The sequence below is a fragment of the Salvelinus namaycush genome, unplaced genomic scaffold (genome assembly GCF_016432855.1).
Source record: "Salvelinus namaycush isolate Seneca unplaced genomic scaffold, SaNama_1.0 Scaffold289, whole genome shotgun sequence".
Lineage (NCBI taxonomy): Eukaryota > Metazoa > Chordata > Actinopteri > Salmoniformes > Salmonidae > Salvelinus > Salvelinus namaycush.
Genome location: NW_024059774.1, coordinates 190,948 through 214,244, shown reverse-complemented (window position 1 = coordinate 214,244; position 23,297 = coordinate 190,948). Strand labels below are relative to the sequence as shown.

The window sequence follows — 23,297 nt, the reverse complement described above, 5'->3', positions numbered from 1 at the left end:
CACAGCCCTCTCAGCTGGTCAACCCTGGACACAGCCCTCTCAGCTGGTCAACCCTGTATCAGGGTCACAGCCCTCTCAGCTGGTCAACCCTGTATCAGGGACACAGCCCTCTCAGCTGGTCAACCCTGTATCAGGGTCACAGCCCTCTCAGCTGGTCAACCCTGTATCAGGGTCACAGCTCTATCAGTGAGGGCTTACTTTAAATAGAGAGATCTTCCTCTCTCTAGTGATTTCTCTCTCTCACACTATCCCTAGTAATCTCTCCATGTGTCTCCGTCTCTCTCTCAATCTCCGTCTCTCTCTCTCCTTCAATCTCTTTCCGTCCCTCTGCTGATTGTGTCTGCTGTCTGTCTGTCCTCTCAGCCTGACCAGGGCAAGAGGAGGTCAGATAGAAACCAGATGCACCATCCGGCTGGTTTCCAGGACAACACAGCATCACACTACACAGCTTTTGATCTGCAGTCATTTCCACTACAACTAATGTGATTGTATGATTGACAATAGGAATCCAATCAGCGTCCGTCTATACATTAGGGCTGTACTGCCAATCAGTCCGTCTATGCATTAGGGCTGTACTGCCAATCAGTCTGTCTATGCATTAGGGCTGTACTGCCAATCAGTCTGTCTATACATTAGGGCTGTACTGCCAATCAGTCTGTCTATACATTAGGGCTGTACTGCCAATCAGTCTGTCTATACATTAGGGCTGTACTGCCAATCAGTCGTATGGAATAGGGACGGGTCAACACCAGTATCGATACTCGTTGGTATCACAAAGCTGATTTAGCTTCTTGAGGAAAACATCCCTGATGATGGAAACAGACGTTTTGTTGTCGTCATCCAGAGTCCCATTTGTTGATTTTCCAAGATAAAGTCACACAATACATACAGCAGGTTTAGTACCAGGCTATATCACACAATACTATACATACAGCAGGTTTAGTACCAGGGTATATCACACAATACATACAGCAGGTTTAGTACCAGGCTATATCACACAATACATACAGCAGGTTTAGTCCCAGGGTATATCACACAATACATACAGCAGGTTTAGTACCAGGGTATATCACACAATACATACAGCAGGTTTAGTACCAGGGTATATCACACAATACATACAGCAGGTTTAGTACCAGGGTATATCACACAATACTATACATACAGCAGGTTAAGTACCAGGCTATATCACACAATACATACAGCAGGTTTAGTACCAGGGTATATCACACAATACATACAGCAGGTTTAGTACCAGGGTATATCACACAATACATACAGCAGGTTTAGTACCAGGGTATATCACACAATACTATACATATACTGGTATCATCACCATACGATATAATCACAGCCCTACTCACCATACTGGTATCATCACAGCCCTACTCACCATACTGGTATCATCACCATACTGGTATCATCACAGCCCTACTCACCATACTGGTATCATCACCACACGATATCACCACCATACTGGTATCATCACCATACTGGTATCGTCACAGCCCTACTCACCATACTGGTATGTATTGCCATTCTCATGATTCTATAAGTAGTGTGATTCAATACTGTGATTTTATTGCGATTTGATGTTCCAAACATATTGCTCACTATATATCTGCTGTAGAGAGACCAGAGAGACATGAGAAAACTAATGTTGATCAGTCAGGGAAATAAAAGTGTTGAAAACATGTTGGCTCACTATTTAAAAAGATGGAGAACAAGATATAGGATGAGAAATACCAGAGTTTTGGTGCAGGGTCAGACTAGTAGATCTAGCTAATGCTACCTACTAAAAATACCAGAGTCTTGGTGCAGGTACAGCCGGCTAGCGCTAGCTGACGCTACCTACTAAAAATACCAGAGTTTTGGTGCAGGGTCAGACTAGTAGATCTAGCTAATGCTACCTACTAAAAATACCAGAGTCTTGGTGCAGGTACAGCCGGCTAGCGCTAGCTGACGCTACCTAGTAAAAATACCTGTGTTTTGGTGCAGGTACAGCCGGCTAGCGCTAGCTGACGCTACCTACTAAAAATACCAGAGTTTTGGTGCAGGTACAGCCGGCTAGCGCTAGCTGACGCTACCTACTAAAAATACCAGAGTCTTGGTGCAGGTACAGCCGGCTAGCGCTAGCTGACGCTACCTAGTAAAAATACCTGTGTTTTGGTGCAGGTACAGCCGGCTAGCGCTAGCTGACGCTACCTACTAAAAATACCAGAGTTTTGGTGCAGGTACAGCCGGCTAGCGCTAGCTGACGCTACCTACTAAAAATACCAGAGTCTTGGTGCAGGTACAGCCGGCTAGCGCTAGCTGACGCTACCTAGTAAAAATACCTGTGTTTTGGTGCAGGTACAGCCGGCTAGCGCTAGCTGACGCTACCTAGTAAAAATACCAGAGTCTTGGTGCAGGTACAGCCGGCTAGCGCTAGCTGACGCTACCTAGTAAAAATAAATACATACAAGTATCAATCAAAGTAGTCAGAGTCAAAGTATCGATATAATATTGCGATATGTAACTATCGATTCCCCTCCATCACTACTATATATAGTTTACTGTAGTGCAAAACATAAAACACACTGAATATGAGACAGAGACAGACACACAGAGACACACAGAGAGAGAAAGAGGCACGGTAGTTAATCTATAACCCCAGCCTGAAGGGGAAACCAAGACCAGGACCATCACTACTATATATAGTTTACTGTAGTGCAAAACATAAAACACACTGAATAGGCGACAGAGACAGACACACAGAGAGACACACAGAGAGACACACAGAGAGAGTGGGGCACGGTAGTTAATCTATAACCCCAGCCTGAAGGGGAAACCAAGGCCAGGACCAGCACCACTAAAGATCAATATGTCTACCCTCATCTGCCCCCTTATCAACAGTCATCTGAACACTATCAATACTGTCAATCATTCATCTATTGTGTCATTTCATTACGACTCATGACATTACAAGGCTGTGCTCCATGCCTCATTCACACATTCAACTGTAAAAAGGCACAATCTGTAGTTTAATTTATGTTTAAAAGTATTGAATAGGCAGGACTGAGCTGTACTCTGACTGGCTGGAATGGAACTGTTTGTTCCGTGTGTTTTGTTTGAGAAGTTACAGATATCCCCTTTAAAATGTATCTCCAAGCTTCCCTACTGACACCAGTATCAAACTAGATAGTAGGGAAGCTCAATACCTTGGACTATCTAGTTTGATACTGGTGTCAGTAGGGAAGCTCAATACCTTGGACTGACACCAGTATCAAACTAGATTGTCCAAGGTATTGAGCTTCCCTACTAACACCAGTATCAAACTAGATAGTAGGGAAGCTCAATACCTTGGACTGACACCAGTATCAAACTAGATTGTCCAAGGTATTGAGCTTCCCTACTGACACCAGTATCAAACTAGATTGTCCAAGGTATTGAGCTTCCCTACTGACACCAGTATCAAACTAGATAGTCCAAGGTATTGAGCTTCCCTACTGACACCAGTATCAAACTAGATTGTCCAAGGTATTGAGCTTCCCTACTGACACCAGTATCAAACTAGATAGTCCAAGGTATTGAGCTTCCCTACTGACACCAGTATCAAACTAGATTGTCCAAGGTATTGAGCTTCCCTACTGACACCAGTATCAAACTAGATAGTCCAAGGTATTGAGCTTCCCTACTGACACCAGTATCAAACTAGATAGTCCAAGGTATTGAGCTTCCCTACTGACACCAGTATCAAACTAGATAGTCCAAGGTATTGAGCTTCCCTACTGACACCAGTATCAAACTAGACTGTTTCCTCTGCAGATCCTGACTACTTTGAACAGGAAATGTTTAATAATACATTCCTGGACTTGACAGACTATGAATTACAAGGAGAACAGGTGGAACAGACTTTTTATTTCACCTTTATTTAACCAGGTAGGCCAGTTGAGAACAAGTTCTCATTTACAACTACGACCTGGCCAAGATAAAGCAAAGCAGTGCGACACAAACAACACAGAGTTACACATGGAATAAACAAACATACAGTCAATAATACAATAGAAAAAGTATATATACAGTGTGTGCAAATGAGGTAGGATAAGGGAGGTAAGGCAATAAATAGGACATAGTGGCGAAATAATTACAATATAGCAATTAAACTCTGGAGTGATAGATGTGCAGAAGATGAATGTGCAAGTAGAGATACTGGGGTGCAAAAGAGCAAAAAATTATAATAATATGGGGATGAGGTAGTTGGATGAGCTATTTACAGATGGGCTATGTACAGGTGCAGTGATCTGTGAGCTGCTCTGACAGCTGGTGCTTAAAGTTAGTGAGGGAGATATGAGTCTCCAGCTTCAGTGATTTTTGCAGTTCGTTCCAGTCATTGGCAGCAGAGAACTGGAAGGAAAGGCGGCCAAAGTAGGAATTGGCTTTGGGGCTACATATTGAGAAGGTGTGATGATGACTACGAATTACAAGGAGAACTGAGACTTAACACGGAGTGTACAAAACATTAGGAACACCTCTACAAGGTGTCGAAAGCGTTCCACAGGGATGCTGGCCCATGTTGACTCCAATGCTTCCCACAGTTGTGTCAAGTTGGCTGGATGTCCATTGGGTGGTGGACCATTCTTGATACCCACGAGAAACTGTTGAGCGTGAAAAACCCACCAGAGTTGCAGGTCTTGACACAAACCGGTGTGCCTGGCACCTACTACCATACCCTGTTCAAAGGTACTTCAATATTTTGTCTTGCCCATTCACCCTCTGAATGGCACACATACACAATCCATGTCTCAAGGCTTAAAAATTATTCTTTAACCTGTCTCCTCTCCTACACTGATTTGAAGTGGAATTAACAAGTGACACCAATAAGGGATCACAGCTTTCACCTAGTCAGTCTGTCATGGAAAGAGTTCCTAATGCTTTGTACACGCAGTGCATAATAAGGTGTGGAGACAGGTGTTAGTCAAACTATGGTAATAAGGTGTGGAGACAGGTGGAAGTCAAACTATGGTAATAAGGTGTGGAGACAGGTGTTAGTCACACTATGGTAATAAGGTGTGGAGACAGGTGTTAGTCAAACTATGGTAATAAGGTGTGGAGACAGGTGTTAGTCAAACTATGGTAATAAGGTGTGGAGACAGGTGTTAGTCAAACTATGGTAATAAGGTGTGGAGACAGGTGTTAGTCAAACTATGGTAATAAGGTGTGGAGACAGGTGTTAGTCAAACTATGGTAATAAGGTGTGGAGACAGGTGGAAGTCAAACTATGGTAATAAGGTGTGGAGACAGGTGTTAGTCACACTATGGTAATAAGGTGTGGAGACAGGTGTTAGTCACACTATGGTAATAAGGTGTGGAGACAGGTGTTAGTCAAACTATGGTAATAAGGTGTGGAGACAGGTGTTAGTCACACTATGGTAATAAGGTGTGGAGACAGGTGTTAGTCAAACTATGGTAATAAGGTGTGGAGACAGGTGGAAGTCAAACTATGGTAATAAGGTGTGGAGACAGGTGTTAGTCACACTATGGTAATAAGGTGTGGAGACAGGTGTTAGTCACACTATGGTAATAAGGTGTGGAGACAGGTGTTAGTCAAACTATGGTAATAAGGTGTGGAGACAGGTGTTAGTCACACTATGGTAATAAGGTGTGGAGACAGGTGTTAGTCAAACTATGGTAATAAGGTGTGGAGACAGGTGTAAGTCAAACTATGGTAATAAGGTGTGGAGACAGGTGTTAGTCAAACTATGGTAATAAGGTGTGGAGACAGGTGTAAGTCAAACTATGGTAATAAGGTGTGGAGACAGGTGGAAGTCAAACTATGGTAATAAGGTGTGGAGACAGGTGGAAGTCAAACTATGGTAATAAGGTGTGGAGACAGGTGGAAGTCAAACTATGGTAATAAGGTGTGGAGACAGGTGGAAGTCAAACTATGGTAATAAGGTGTGGAGACAGGTGTTAGTCACACTATGGTAATAAGGTGTGGAGACAGGTGTAAGTCAAACTATGGTAATAAGGTGTGGAGACAGGTGTTAGTCAAACTATGGTAATAAGGTGTGGAGACAGGTGGAAGTCAAACTATGGTAATAAGGTGTGGAGACAGGTGGAAGTCAAACTATGGTAATAAGGTGTGGAGACAGGTGGAAGTCAAACTATGGTAATAAGGTGTGGAGACAGGTGGAAGTCAAACTATGGTAATAAGGTGTGGAGACAGGTGTAAGTCAAACTATGGTAATAAGGTGTGGAGACAGGTGGAAGTCAAACTATGGTAATAAGGTGTGGAGACAGGTGTAAGTCAAACTATGGTAATAAGGTGTGGAGACAGGTGTAAGTCAAACTATGGTAATAAGGTGTGGAGACAGGTGTAAGTCAAACTATGGTAATAAGGTGTGGAGACAGGTGGAAGTCAAACTATGGTAATAAGGTGTGGAGACAGGTGTAAGTCAAACTATGGTAATAAGGTGTGGAGACAGGTGTAAGTCAAACTATGGTAATAAGGTGTGGAGACAGGTGTAAGTCAAACTATGGTAATAAGGTGTGGAGACAGGTGGAAGTCAAACTATGGTAATAAGGTGTGGAGACAGGTGGAAGTCAAACTATGGTAATAAGGTGTGGAGACAGGTGGAAGTCAAACTATGGTAATAAGGTGTGGAGACAGGTGGAAGTCAAACTATGGTAATAAGGTGTGGAGACAGGTGTAAGTCAAACTATGGTAATAAGGTGTGGAGACAGGTGGAAGTCAAACTATGGTAATAAGGTGTGGAGACAGGTGGAAGTCAAACTATGGTAATAAGGTGTGGAGACAGGTGGAAGTCAAACTATGGTAATAAGGTGTGGAGACAGGTGGAAGTCAAACTATGGTAATAAGGTGTGGAGACAGGTGTAATAAGGTGTGGAGACAGGTGGAAGTCAAACGATGGTAATAAGGTGTGGAGACAGGTGGAAGTCAAACTATGGTAATAAGGTGTGGAGACAGGTGGAAGTCAAACTATGGTAATAAGGTGTGGAGACAGGTGGAAGTCAAACTATGGTAATAAGGTGTGGAGACAGGTGTAAGTCAAACTATGGTAATAAGGTGTGGAGACAGGTGGAAGTCAAACGATGGTAATAAGGTGTGGAGACAGGTGGAAGTCAAACTATGGTAATAAGGTGTGGAGACAGGTGGAAGTCAAACTATGGTAATAAGGTGTGGAGACAGGTGGAAGTCAAACTATGGTAATAAGGTGTGGAGACTGAATTACAAGGTGTGATGACTGAATTACAAGGTGTGATGACTGAATTACAAGGGAGACAGGTGGAAGTCAAACTACGGTAAGAAGGTGTGATGAATGATAAGGAAGAGAGGGATCAACATGAGAGAGGCGGTGCGACCTTCCTCCAGGTCTGTGTTATGATGACGTTTCAGTAGGGTAGTTTCAGCAACCACTCCCAGCATGACATAAGACTACAGTATTTTTCCTACCACCTCACTGTTGGTCCCTGACTAAAATACAAGTTGACTTCAGTTGGTTCTCAGTTTAAACATCTGGTGAAGGAGGACCTAGATGCTGACTGAGGGGTGATTTGGGGGGGGGGGGGGGGGGGGGGGGAGTCTTAGTGGGGCCCCGCCTGGAAAATGACTGAGCTAGGGGAAACATTGACACAGAATGCCTAGTTCCTAAAGCCCAGACCGGTTGGGTGAGTTGGTACAGTACTGTGTCTTGAGTATGACTCAGATGTGCTAGACTGGTTCCTTACACATTCCAAGACAACCCTCATGACGATCTCTGAAGAGAAAACATAGCAACATTGTTCTCCTTTCACGGAGCACGGAAACTCAGTCATGACCTGAACCTTCTGACGTCACACAGCATCCAAACAGATCGGATTCACTCGTTGTTATATTAAATACTGTTTGATATGTTAGCCTAGGTACTAATTCAATTCAACAACCCAAACACACACACCCATTTATAATCTGATGACTGTGTCTAGTCACGATGACATGTCAACACTAGTCGTTGCAGCTGCATGGCTTCATATTAAGTGTTGTGACATGTTTGATTCAGATGCCTTGGTGTGAGGAGGTAAAAGCCAGATGCCTTGGTGTGAGGAGGTAAAAGCCAGATGCCTTGCCAACAGACAGCTGCTTGGTGTGAGGAGGTAAAAGCCAGATGCCTTGCCAACAGACAGCTGCTTGGTGTGAGGAGGTAAAAGCCAGATGCCTTGCCAACAGACAGCTGCTTGGTGTGAGGAGGTAAAAGCCAGATGCCTTGCCAACAGACAGCTGCTTGGTGTGAGGGGGTAGAGGCCAGATGCCTTGCCAACAGACAGCTGCTTGGTGTGAGGAGGTAAAGGCCAGATGCCTTGCCAACAGACAGCTGCTTGGTGTGAGGAGGTAGAGGCCAGATGCCTTGCCAACAGACAGCTGCTTGGTGTGAGGAGGTAGAGGCCAGATGCCTTGCCAACAGACAGCTGCTTGGTGTGAGGAGGTAGAGGCCAGATGCCTTGCCAACAGACAGCTGCTTGGTGTGAGGGGGTAGAGGCCAGATGCCTTGCCAACAGACAGCTGCTTGGTGTGAGGAGGTAGAGGCCAGATGCCTTGCCAACAGACAGCTGCTTGATGTGAGGAGGTAAAGGCCAGATGCCTTGCCAACAGACAGCTGCTTGGTGTGAGGGGGTAGAGGCCAGATGCCTTGCCAACAGACAGCTGCTTGGTGTGAGGAGGTAAAGGCCAGATGCCTTGCCAACAGACAGCTGCTTGGTGTGAGGGGGTAGAGGCCAGATGCCTTGCCAACAGACAGCTGCTTGGTGTGAGGAGGTAGAGGCCAGATGCCTTGCCAACAGACAGCTGCTTGGTGTGAGGGGGTAGAGGCCAGATGCCTTGGTGTGAGGAGGTAAAGGCCAGATGCCTTGCCAACAGACAGCTGCTTGGTGTGAGGAGGTAGAGGCCAGATGCCTTGCCAACAGACAGCTGCTTGGTGTGAGGGGGTAGAGGCCAGATGCCTTGCCAACAGACAGCTGCTTGGTGTGAGGGGGTAGAGGCCAGATGCCTTGCCAACAGACAGCTGCTTGGTGTGAGGAGGTAAAGGTCAGATGCCTTGCCAACAGACAGCTGCTTGGTGTGAGGAGGTAGAGGCCAGATGCCTTGCCAACAGACAGCTGCTTGGTGTGAGGAGGTAAAGGCCAGATGCCTTGCCAACAGACAGCTGCTTGGTGTGAGGGGGTAGAGGCCAGATGCCTTGCCAACAGACAGCTGCTTGGTGTGAGGAGGGTAAGGCCAGATGCCTTGCCAACAGACAGCTGCTTGGTGTGAGGAGGGTAAGGCCAGATGTCTTGGTGTGAGGAGGTAAAGGTCAGATGCAGAAGGAGACCAAGATAAAACATTCTGAATATTCAATATGATTTGACATTTTTCCCTCTGGGATTTATAAAGTAGCCTACCTATCCATCTAAATATGCATGTATTTATTTATATATTATCTATATGAATACTTCATTATAGTAGCCTGACATTATCAAGATAATTGCATCTCAAAATAAAAAGCCTCAGAGTAAAACAGTTGAGATGACTGATATCAGATAAGATGACTGATATCAGATGAGATGACTGATATCAGGTGAGATGACTGATATCAGATGAGACGACTGATATCAGATGACTGATATCAGTTGAGATGACTGATATCAGTTGAGATGACTGATATCAGGTGAGATGACTGATACCAGGTGAGACGACTGATACCAGGTGAGACGACTGATATCACATGAGATGACTGATATCACATGAGATGACTGATATCACATGAGATGACTGATATCACATGAGATGACTGATATCAGGTGAGATGACTGATATCAGGTGAGACGACTGATATCAGATGACTGATATCAGATGAGATGACTGATATCACATGAGATGACTGATATCACATGAGATGACTGATATCAGGTGAGATGACTGATATCACATGAGATGACTGATATCAGGTGAGATGACTGATATCACATGAGATGACTGATATCACATGAGATGACTGATATCACATGAGATGACTGATATCACATGAGATGACTGATATCACATGAGATGACTGATATCACATGAGATGACTGATATCACATGAGAGGACTGATATCAGGTGAGAGGACTGATATCAGGTGAGAGGACTGATCAGATGAGATGACTGATATCAGGTGAGAGGACTGATATCAGGTGAGAGGACTGATATCAGGTGAGAGGACTGATATCAGGTGAGAGGACTGATATCAGGTGAGAGGACTGATATCAGGTGAGAGGACTGATCAGATGAGATGACTGATCAGATGAGAGGACTGATACCAGTTGAGAGGACTGATACCAGTTGAGAGGACTGATACCAGTTGAGAGGACTGATACCAGTTGAGATGACTGATATCACATGAGATGACTGATATCACATGAGATGACTGATATCAGGTGAGATGACTGATATCAGGTGAGATGACTGATATCAGGTGAGATGACTGATACCAGTTGAGAGGACTGATACCAGTTGAGATGACTGATATCAGATGAGAGGACTGATATCAGATGAGAGGACTGATATCAGATGAGATGACTGATTTCACGTGAGATGACTGATACCAGGTGAGATGACTGATACCAGGTGAGATGACTGATACCAGGTGAGATGACTGATACCTGATGAGATGACTGATACCAGATGAGATGACTGATACCAGATGAGATGACTGATACCAGATGAGATGACTGATACCAGATGAGATGACTGATGAGATGACTGATATCAGATGAGATGATTGATACCAGATGAGATGACTGATGAGATGACTGATATCAGATGAGATGACTGATACCAGATGAGATGACTGATACCAGATGAGATGACTGATACCAGATGAGATGACTGATATCAGGTGAGATGACTGATATCAGGTGAGAAAGGCTGGGGGGTCGTTGTAATCGTGAAGCTAAACGACGACAACAACCCTACACATCTATTACAGAACCTTCACATAGTATTCACACCCCTTGACCTTCCACATGTTGTTGTGTTACAGTCTGAATTTAAAACGGATTCTATTGGAATACATAAATGTCAAAAGTGGAATTGTGTTATTAGAAATTTTTACTAATTCATTAAAAAGTTAAAAGCTGAAATGTCTTGAGTGAATAAGTATTTAACCCCTTTTTTTTGCCAAGCCTCAATAAGTTCAGGAGTAAAAATGTGCATAACAAGTCACATAATAAGTTGCATGGACTCACTCTTTGTGCAATAATAGTGTTTAACATGATTTTTGAATAACTACCTCATCTCTGTACTCCACACATACAATTATCTGTAAGGTCTCTCATTCAAGCAGTGAATTTCAAACACAGATTCAACTACAAAGACCAGGGAGGTTTTCCAATGCCTTGCAAACAAAGGCATATATTGGTAGATAAAGCAGACACTGAATATCCCTTTGAGCTTGGTAATCGTAATCAATACACCCAGTCACTACAAAGATACAGCCGTCCTTCCTAACTCAGTTGCTGGAGAGGAAGGAAACCGCTCAGGGATTTCACCATGAGGACAATGGTAACAGTTGAAACAGTTACAGAGTTTAATGGCTGTGATTGGAGAAAACTGAAGATAGCTCAATGACACTGTAGTTACTCCACAATACTAACCTAATCAACAGAGTGAAAAGAAGGAAGCATGTACAGAATTAAATATTCCAAAACATGCATCCTGTTTGCAACAAGGCACTAAAGTAAAACTGCAAAAAATGTGGCAAAGCAATTAACTATTTGTCCTGAAAACAAAGTGGTACGTCTGGGGAAAATCGAATACAACACATTACTGACTACCACTCTCCATGTTTTCAAGCATAGTGGTGGCTGTGTCATGTTACGAGTATATTTGTAATTGTTAAGAACTGGGGAGTTTTTCAGGATAAAAAATAAACGGAATGGAGCTAAGCACAGGTAAAATCTTAGAGGAAAACCTGGTTCAGTCTGCTTTAATACCAGACACTGGGAGATGAATTCACCTTTCAGCAGTACAATAATCTCAAACTCAAGGCCAAATATACAGTAGAATTGCTTACCAAGACGACATTGAATGATCCTGAGTGGCATACTTACAGTTTTGACTGAAAATAGGTTTGAAAATCTATGGCAAGAGTTGACAGAGCTTGAATAATTTGTTTAACAACATCTCTAATGTACAGAGCTGTATAGGAGGAGACTCCCTCTATCCCTGTGGGCATCACATCACACACACACACACACACACACACACACACACACACACACACACACACACACACACACACACACACACACACACACACACACACACACACACACACACACACACACACACACACACACACACACACTGCCCTCCCACCCCCTCTCACTGTATCTCTAATGTACAGACCTGTATAGGAGGAGACTCCCTCTATCCCTGTGGGCATCACATCACATCCCACACACACACACTGCCCCCCCACCCCCTCTCTCTCTGTTTGCTTTGCGGGAGCTTGTTCATGCGTGGGCACAGTTGACTCTGGCACCTCTATTCTCCCACAGCAGAACAGAGCTGGAGGGAATGACGGTGAAGATTCCACCTGCCTAGTCCAGCCAGGCTAGCTGAGCCAGCAGCGTGAAGGTATCCATCCCTCCTCACACAGATCTCATCTGACTGGAGGATTCCACCTGCCTAGTCCAGCCAGGCTAGCTGAGCCAGCAGCGTGAAGGCATCCATCCCTCCTCACACAGATCTCATCTGACTGGAGGATTCCACCTGCCTTGTCCAGCCAGGCTAGCTGAGCCAGCAGCGTGAAGGCATCCATCCCTCCTCACACAGATCTCATCTGACTGGAGGATTCCACCTGCCTAGTCCAGCCAGGCTAGCTGAGCCAGCAGCGTGAAGGCATCCATCCCTCCTCACACAGATCTCATCTGACTGGAGGATTCCACCGTAGGCCACTTCTCTTACTGACATAACAGTGTTTGCACTATAAAGTAAATACTGTAAAATAGGGCTGAAAATAAAATCAGACAGAATTAAGTGCCTATGCAGTATGCACTTCTATATAGGATAACCTCTCCTATAGGTCTATGGCACATTAGGCAATCTGTACGGTGTAGTTAATAACTGTGAGAAAAGTAATATGCATCTTGTTCATTTCTAAGAGGTTGAAAATAGTCATATTTGTCATTAGCCTATAGGCTTCCTAAGAAATCAAAATATGTCAATCATAAAGTTACATTGCTTGGCTTTTTTGTTGTTGTTGTTGTTGACAATTCTACATGGGAAGCCGTTTTGCACCTTGTCCTGGTCAACTGTAAAATGTACGTCTCTCTCTGGCACAAGACTCGTATGCTATCAGACACGTTTTGGAGATAAGCTATCACGCTGAATGGTTTGGAGAGGGAGGCATTCTCCACCGTATCACCTCGGGCGAGCCGTGCGCGCACAAAGCGCGACGCTTTCCATGCCAAGACAAGCTTTTGAAGCGATTATTGTTACGATTAATTATTCACCCATTCTATTCTAACCCCCCCCCCCCCCCCAACAAGTGTAGGGTAGCCTATGCATACAGATCAAACACATAACTGACATTTTAGATAGTCAGAAAGCAGGTGTCATAACATTACATGCGCTCCAGAGGACAACCGTTTATGCGCCTTCTGTACTTACCCCATTGCCGCGGAGTTTTGGGACAACCCTTCAATTGTAAAAACGTTAGAAGAAGCGAACTTGAAAAAAAACGCAGTGTCTTTAAAAACAATGTTATTAAAATAGATCCAGTCTTGGCATTAGCTATTGGATAAGTCCATTCCAGGGCCTCGGCTTCGAGCAAGTAATGCGATCACAGAGAGTCGGGAAATATGATCCCTGCACTCCCTCACGAGCTGAGCGGCGTTTCGATTCTCCTGATAGTCAAGCGTTCACTCTGGCGACCACAGAAAAACCTAATGCCATTTCATTAGCCTAACTTATTCAGACGAGGTGACAACTTATGATCCCACCCGTTCCGTGTCTTCTATCCGCAGCCGCGAGGCTGATAAACGCTGTGCTTTCAAAAAAAAAAATAAGTTATGATATTCGCTGAATATTCCTTGACTGCTGCGCTGGAGTTGCCTTGCCTCGGATCTGCGCTCTCAGCTCTCTCCCCAATGGGTTGGTGTTTCGTGAGAGGCAGGCAGAGAGCTGCAGTAGCGACACTGTGCGGCTTCCACCTGCTCTCAACAGACCTACCTCCCACACACAGATCTCCTTTCTACAGCGTTCTAAGAGCCTGGGGTATGAAGTTACACTGTGGTCTATTTCATAACCTATTCTCAGGGGAAACGTGAGAGAGAAAAGTGGACTTTTGGCCTCTTTGTGACATGCAATTAAATATGCTCTTCACAAGAAACAATATCCGTTTATTTCAAACTGTGCAAATACCGTAGGCTGAACGGTTGCATTGATTCGATGTAATTCTGCAGTGATAGACCTAGGCCCAAAATGACAATATAATGCAGGTAGGCATAGGCTGATTAATAGGAAATAACCTACTATTCTCGGCACTTACATGTCGTATAGATGGAGACGAGGCTGCTTTTCGGCTGTCTTTTTCTGATTCAGGCTTTGTTAGAACTGTGCCCCACCTCAAGTCACATTCCACGCCAATTTACAACTTCAGGTGGCAGGTGCTTGACTTGATTCTCTGCAACCATCAGGGGTTCAATATCACGTTTTTATTATTTGACCTTCCTCTGATGATGTCGATTGTTCACACGTAAGTAATATGTGTAAAAGGTTTGTTGCTAATAGTTGGCGAAATCTCTAAATAAAATGTGTTGACTATTTCTGGGAAAAAAAGGCGTACGCGTGAGATCCGGAACCAATGATATCGGTAGCGTGTTCTTAGGGGGACGTATTTGCCATTGCACTGTTGTCAAAATTTGTCCAGTCGTACATGTCGAAGCTGTCTGCTGAATAAATACAATTTACAGGTAATTGCTTACATTTTGTCTTCACAGGTTCCTATTGTATGTCATACCTAGCTGCGATGTAACCAATATTTTTTTACAACAATGTCAAAACTAAAGTTATCTTGGCTGCATCGCAGCTATGCCATACTCGGATATATCTAGTTAGCTAACGTTGCATAGCTTTTGTTAGAAAAGCGAAAGTAACTTTGTTCGCCAAATAACGTTTCCCAGACAGTTGATTACGTTAACCAAATCTGAGGTGTATTCATTAGTTGGATTCCGTTGCAAAAACGTTTTGTTTGTTGCTAAAAAGGAAAACCGCTGGCCAACTAGCTAGCAACAACACGTGCGAAGCTAATCCACGGCCTTTTCCCGGTATTTCCAAAGACGTAAAAAAGTAGTGAGTATCTGGTATTTCTCTCATTGTAGAATGACAGATGGTCCAGAAACGCCGCCTAACTATGAGGAGCAGTTTGCCCACCGGTTTTCTCTCGAGGACCCAGAGTACCAGCAGTACGTGAGTCGCCCCGCCAACCCCCCGCCACTGGTAGAGGACTGGTGCGGGCGTGGAGGTGGAAACAACCGGGGCAGAGACAACAGGTAAACAATAACAACCTTAACTAGCTGGCTAACTGGGTGCGTTCAGCTCATTAAACGTGTTGCTACATTGCGTGACGGTTTGTACTGAACAACATGTTTCCTCCACATTTTGAGGTAGGGTTGCTTTAGTTTTGTGAGTGTGGTGCGGTGTGGCCTGATTTAATGTGGGTGTGTGACCACTTGAAATCTCAAAGCTAGTGCAGCACACCTTACAGCAGGCCTGGCCAACTCCAGTCCTCGGGGAGCCTGTGTCTCACTTTCCCCAACATCCCTAGCAAACACACCTGATATAAACGAATTGCATTCTAAACTGAAGATCATGATTACTTGATTATTGGAGTCAGGTGTGTTAGCTGGGGATGGGGGGAAAAGTGTGACCCCAATCAAACCCCCCGAGGACTGGAGTTGCCCTGGTCTGCCTTACACAATCTCCTACTGTGCTACCACAACCATGTGGTTCTTCAACTGGGTCGTTCAGAACACCACTGTTCAATCAAACTTTGCACACCGTTTTGATCTGCTGAACGCAGCCCTGGCTAGTCTCTTCATCATTAATATCTTTAACACAATATTGGACTGATAACTACCACCATATTATTCTGTGCCATAATAAGAACAGGACATTTCCAGAAGTGTTTCTGCACAACAATAGCAGCTGGTCTGATATGTCATTCTGCAGCTGGTCTGATATGTCATTCTGCAGCTGGTCTGAAATGTCATTCTGCAGCTGGTCTGAAATGTCATTCTGCAGCTGGTCTGATATGTCATTCTGCAGCTGGTCTGATATGTCATTCTGCAGCTGGTCTGATATGTCATTCTGCAGCTGGTCTGATATGTCATTCTGCAGCTGGTCTGATATGTCATTCTGCAGCTGGTCTGATATGTCATTCTGCAGCTGGTCTGATATGTCATTCTGCAGCTGGTCTGATATGTCATTCTGCAGCTGGTCTGATATGTCATTCTGCAGCTGGTCTGATATGTCATTCTACAGCTGGTCTGATATGTCATTCTGCAGCTGGTCTGATATGTCATTCTGCAGCTGGTCTGATATGTCATTCTGCAGCTGGTCTGATATGTCATTCTGCAGCTGGTCTGATATGTCATTCTGCAGCTGGTCTGATATGTCATTCTGCAGCTGGTCTGATATGTCATTCTGCAGCTGGTCTGATATGTCATTCTGCAGCTGGTCTGATATGTCATTCTGCAGCTGGTCTGATATGTCATTCTGCAGCTGGTCTGATATGTTTTTTTCCCTTCCCACTCTCCCCCCACATCTCTTTCTCTCTCTCTTCCTCCCTCTGTTCTTCAGATCCCAGGACCGCGGCGGGTACAGGGGCCGGGGTTGGGGAGGGGACAGGGACCGCGGAGGGGACAGGGACCGCGGGGGAGACAGGGACCGCGGAGGAGACAGGGACCGCGGAGGGGACAGGGACCGCGGAGGGGACAGGGGCCGCGGAGGAGACAGGGACCGCGGAGGGGACAGGCGTTACGGCCAGGGTGGTGGTGGGCATCAGTCTGGAAGATACAACTCCTATAACCAGAGACCATCACATTACGACCGCTACTGAACTCCTCTTACTGTGGAGTGACCCCGTTCACATCACCCCAGGGCTCTCCAACCCTCCTGTAGGTTTAAACTCCAACCCTGGTCCTGGGGAGAAACCCTCCTGTACGTTTTCACTCCAACCCTGTTCCTGGAGAGAGACCCTCCTGTAGGTTTAAACTCCAACCCTGTTCCTGGAGAGAGACCCTCCTGTAGGTTTAAACTCCAACCCTGTTCCTGGAGAGCTACCCTCCTGTAGGTTTAAACTCCAACCCTGTTCCTGGAGAGAGACCCTCCTGTAGGTTTAAACTCCAACCCTGTTCCTGGAGAGAGACCCTCCTGTAGGTTTAAACTCCAACCCTGTTCCTGGAGAGAGACCCTCCTGTAGGTTTAAACTCCAACCCTGTTCCTGTAGAGAGAACATTCTGTAGGTTTTTACTCCAACCCTGTTCCTGGAGAGAGACCCTCCTGTAGGTTTAAACTCCAACCCTGTTCCTGTAGAGAGAACATTCTGTAGGTTTTTACTCCAACCCTGTTCCTGGTGAGAGACCCTCCTGTATGTTTAAAATCCAACCCTGTTCCTGGAGAGAAACCCTCCTGGAGATGTAAACTCCAACCCCGGGTGTAACTAACCTGATTCAGTTTATCAACCAGATAATTATTAGAACCAGGTGCGCTAGACTAGATATGGACTAAAAACCTACAGGAGGGTAACTCTCCAGGAACAGGGTTGGAGAACCCTCCATTATTACACACATACACCTGGCTGACACACACTGTGGCCGTAGCAGGTCAATCTGATCTCTCACCTCTCTTCCAGATGTAATATTGTATTGATCAGTGATGTCATGCTCTAATCCACACAGAACAGGATTACAACAGTGGTATTGATTATTCCAGCCAGTAGTCTGGGCATAGAGATTTTCTCTATAGGCCCTTTTTATAAAGTAGTGCACTATATGGGGAATATGGCCCTGTTCTAAAGTAGTGCACTAATATAGGGAATAGGTTGCCATTTGGGACACAATCAGTGCAGCGGCGTCGATAGAGATGGTTACAACGTGAACTGCAGGGCGGAAAAATGATTTAAAGACTTCAACTACCTGCCGTCAAATGTAGCGTTTTAGATGCTCATCTTTGCTACTAGTGTGATGAGCTGCGTTGACAGGGTGCATTGTGGGGTGGTTCTCTTGTGTTCATTTAGTTTGTTTCTCTTGACTTCTAGACAACATATTCAGCTGGTCTGGATGTTGATACAGTGTTATTGAATCAATCTAAAAATGTGTACTAAATGAAAACCACATTTGAACAGTCAATGTCATCTATTTTCTTTTGTCATAAAATTGCTTATTCTTTCCAGTTGAATATGTGACTTGAAATTGTAACCAGTAACACTTTTTTCTCCCTTGTCTGAAAAAATACAAATATAAAAATTGTCTTTGTCTCTCTCTCTTCCATTTTCTTGAGCCTCTTGAAACATGGGATTTTGAAGCCTTTTAAACATGCTTTATGTCCAGGGGGTGTATTCATTTGTTTTCCACTGTAGCAAAGTATTTTGCAACTGGAATCGTTACCTCCGAACATAAAACCCTTTTTATGCAATGAAAATGAGAGTTTCTATTGGATGAATTCAGTCAGGTCCCTCCCTGTTTTATGTCTGTTATGGGATGTTGAACCCTTTTTGAACAGGCTTTCTTGTCCAATAGTAGTATTGGCTTTATCTTGGGTCCTCACAACCACCCCTCGGTGTTAAGAATAGCAGCAGCGTACTCAAATCCTAAGGTCAAGGGTCAGAGCCCTGGTCAAAAGTAGGGCTCTATATACGGAATGAGGGCGTGTCCTTTGGGACACATAGTCCGTCTGTTGCGTTATATAATGAATGACGACCTGCGGTAGGGAGGGTGTAGAGCACTACATAGTGGGTGTACACGTCTCTTTAAACCCTACTTAACACCGGTGACTAATGGCTAATACTGCACACAGATCTAGGATCAGCTTTCCATTCCCAAATCAGAACCGTTGGCTGGAGAGTAACGTAGAACTGACCTTAGATCAGTCTAGCCTGTTAGGGCCAACCGTCACCCTGATATGAGTGGAGCGTTAGTCTCCTTCGTCCTAATTACGAATGACTCATCATGGCTGTTACTGGATCACTATGAGCCAAGATGGCTGTCTGTTGTGGTCCACTCCAATTCAAGTGGTACTTAGAGCAGAGAGCCACAGAGAGCTCCGTTTCTCGGGCCTCGTCGACTGCTGCTGTATGAGGTCACCCACTGCCCTGCAGCAGCCCTGTCCTGTGATGTAACCACAGAGCTCCAGTTGTTTTGTGTTTATTCTAGTGTGAAGATACAGTGTAAAGGCTACATCTCATAGTGTTGTACATTCCTGACTACAACAGTTTGTATAACCAGAGAGAGTTGATTGTGTGTCTTCGTTGAGCGTGACGCGGTGTAAAACATAAAATGCTTCATCTTATATCCTCGTTAACTTCTGACTACAGTGATTCTTCTGTCAATAAAACTACAGCACAGTAGCTTTATCTTACAATATCTGTGTACATTTAATGGTCTGTGTTGTTTCCATACGGCCAGAACTAATGCAGAGGATAATACGAAGGAAAAACAACTCTGTTAATAAATCACAACTTTTCCCTGCGCTCTGGTGTGGCGATGAGAGGAGCTGAAAGATGCTTGGACGTTATCACGGTATGGGATGCAGGTATTGGACAGCTAGGGCCTCTCCTGTCACCCAATAGGAAACGAGGCATGACCTAGCTCACACTATTCTTCACCGACAGTCTGGTTTACTTAGTTGATAGGGTGAATGAGATGTGTTAGTACTGGGTTGGAATAAAAGCCTGCACACCCTGAGACTGAGGAGCTCCAGGAACATGATTGGGGGGAAAAACAGATTCTGTCGTCACCAAATACACCTATTATTTCAGTAAATATATCTCTGCGGGAGGGAAACTTGATTCATAAAATCAAGGGCTTGACGAGCAGTTGATTAGTTAATTAGACTGGAAGTGGAACAAAACATGTTGACTTCCTGTGAGGCCAAGGGCCCCCTGTAATCCACAAAGCATCTCAGAGTAGGAGTGCAGATCTAGGATCTGTCCATATTGATCTTATTCGTTATGATCTAACAGACATAACTGATCTGAGATCAGAACTCTGAGACTGTGGATTACGGAGCCCTTGGTCTGCGTATTAAACGACACCCTATAGCTTACATAGTGTACTATTTTAGTTTTAAACAGGGCCAAAATGTGGAGGGGGAAGGGTTAACGGCTGGCCCGAGTGGTGCTCTGCAAAGAGAGGTGCAATCAGCTGTGATGATAGGAAGACAGGGAGGGAGGGAGGGAGGGATGAGGGGAGAGAGGGATTCTGGAGCGCAGTGGGGGGAGGGCTGCTGTCACTACAGTAATCAGTTCAGATTAGCCTAACTTCACTTTAGCCCTGGCTACAGCATCCTCAGAGAGGGAGGAGGGAAAAGACAAGGAGAGACAGAGACTGACTTCAGAGATGGACCAAAGAGATGAAAGGGGTTCAGAGATGACTTCACTTCAGACTGACTTCAGAGATGAAAGGGGACAGAGAGAACTACAGACAAAGAGGGAGAGACAGAAAGACAGAGATGATGACATATAGTTAAAGAGAGAAACGAGAGACCAAAACAGGTCTCTGAGAAAGGGATGAACGGGGTAGAGAGAGAGCAAGGGAGAGAGAGAGGATTAGAAGAATTAGTACAGCTGCTTAGCTCTCTGACTGTCTCATCCTAAACGATGTCTTCACTGCTCAAAGAAAGTTTTCCTTCAGAGAAGTTAGGGATTTTATTTTGTGGTTTAAACTAAAGTACAGGAGTACGTACTGCTGCTGCCCACGAATACAGACAACACAACTAGGCCACCCTGAAATGTTCATGTCGACATCTCCATTAGTGGTAATTGGCCATTTTAACGTTGGCCGAGTGTGTTCAGGATTATCCCCCAGTACAGATGTAGGATCTTAATTTGAACCAGTTTGCTACAGCAGGAAAATAATCCTGCAGCAAAACAGGAAATGTGAATTATTAATGGACATATGTGTAGGGGTTGATCCAGTTTTCATTAGGGCAAATCAAATCTGACATTTCAAAGTGGAAATAACTCACTTTTACAAGCATTTTTAAAACTCAAATACACTACAAGTTTGCATTTCCTGCTTTGTAGGAAAATTCTCAGCTGCAACAGGACTGTCAAGGGATACTGCTTGATTCTTCATGTAGGAGTTATAAGATGTTTATGTCCTATAAGAAGTAGAAAAGTATTTAAGAAGTATTACAGGGAAGCAATCAACATAAATTTGACACAGAGCTCAGTGTCTCTCTCTGAATCCTGCCCACACCCACATATCACTGCTTAAGTATATAAGTCATTACATTATGGAGGTGTTGGAGAGAGCTGGTGGTATAGGAGGTGAGGAGGAGGGAGAGGTGGAGTGAGACAGAGATAAAGGTATAGGAGGTGAGGAGGAGGGAGAGGTGGAGTGAGACGGAGATAAAGGTATAGGAGGTGAGGAGGAGGGAGAGGTGGAGTGAGACAGAGATAAAGGTATAGGAGGTGAGGAGGAGGGAGAGGTGGAGTGAGACGGATATAAAGGTATAGGAGGTGAAGAGGAGGGAGAGGTGGAGTGAGACAGAGATAAAGGTATAGGAGGTGAAGAGGAGGGAGAGGTGGAGTGAGACAGAGATAAAGGTATAGGAGGTGAAGAGGAGGGAGAGGTGGAGTGAGACAGAGATAAAGGTATAGGAGGTGAGGAGGAGGGAGAGGTGGAGTGAGACAGAGATAAAGGTATAGGAGGTGAGGAGGAGGGTGAGGTGGAGTGAGACAGAGATAAAGGTATAGGAGGTGAAGAGGAGGGAGAGGTGGAGTGAGACAGAGATAAAGGTATAGGAGGTGAAGAGGAGGTTGAGGTGGAGTGAGACAGAGATAAAGGTATAGGAGGTGAAGAGGAGGTTGAGGTGGAGTGAGACAGAGATAAAGGTATAGGAGGTGAAGAGGAGGTTGAGGTGGAGTGAGACGGAGATAAAGGTATAGGAGGTGAAGAGGAGGTTGAGGTGGAGTGAGACAGAGATAAAGCTATAGGAGGTGAAGAGGAGGGAGAGGGAGAGGTGGAGTGAGACAGAGATAAAGGTATAGGAGGTGAGGAGGAGGGAGAGGGAGAGGTGGAGTGAGACATAGATAAAGGTATAGGAGGTGAGGAGGAGGGAGAGGTGGAGTGAGACAGAGATAAAGGTATAGGAGGTGAAGAGGAGGGAGAGGTGGAGTGAGACAGAGATAAAGGTATAGGAGGTGAGGAGGAGGGAGAGGTGGAGTGAGACAGAGATAAAGGTATAGGAGGTGAAGAGGAGGGAGAGGTGGAGTGAGACAGAGATAAAGGTATAGGAGGTGAAGAGGAGGTTGAGGTGGAGTGAGACGGAGATAAAGGTATAGGAGGTGAAGAGGAGGTTGAGGTGGAGTGAGACAGAGATAAAGCTATAGGAGGTGAAGAGGAGGGAGAGGGAGAGGTGGAGTGAGACAGAGATAAAGGTATAGGAGGTGAGGAGGAGGGAGAGGGAGAGGTGGAGTGAGACATAGATAAAGGTATAGGAGGTGAGGAGGAGGGAGAGGTGGAGTGAGACAGAGATAAAGGTATAGGAGGTGAAGAGGAGGGAGAGGTGGAGTGAGACGGAGATAAAGGTATAGGAGGTGAAGAGGAGGTTGAGGTGGAGTGAGACAGAGATAAAGCTATAGGAGGTGAAGAGGAGGGAGAGGGAGAGGTGGAGTGAGACATAGATAAAGGTATAGGAGGTGAGGAGGAGGGAGAGGTGGAGTGAGACAGAGATAAAGGTATAGGAGGTGAGGAGGAGGGAGAGGTGGAGTGAGACAGAGATAAAGGTATAGGAGGTGAAGAGGAGGGAGAGGTGGAGTGAGACAGAGATAAAGGTATAGGAGGTGAGGAGGAGGGAGAGGTGGAGTGAGACAGAGATAAAGGTATAGGAGGTGAAGAGGAGGGAGAGGTGGAGTGAGACAGAGATAAAGGTATAGGAGGTGAGGAGGAGGGAGAGGTGGAGTGAGACGGAGATAAAGGTATAGGAGGTGAAGAGGAGGGAGAGGTGGAGTGAGACAGAGATAAAGGTATAGGAGGTGAAGAGGAGGGAGAGGTGGAGTGAGACAGAGAT

At 45.0% G+C, this 23,297-nt stretch overlaps 1 long non-coding RNA gene across 1 annotated transcript; it reads left to right on the top strand.

The window, feature by feature from the left end:
* The first annotated feature begins 14,863 nt into the window (after positions 1–14,863).
* LOC120039654 lies at positions 14,864–16,914 on the top strand. The gene is made up of 3 exons (XR_005475470.1): positions 14,864–14,974; positions 15,383–15,553; positions 16,863–16,914. It is a non-coding gene; the product is annotated as an uncharacterized LOC120039654 (long non-coding RNA).
* The last annotated feature ends 6,383 nt before the right edge of the window (positions 16,915–23,297 follow it).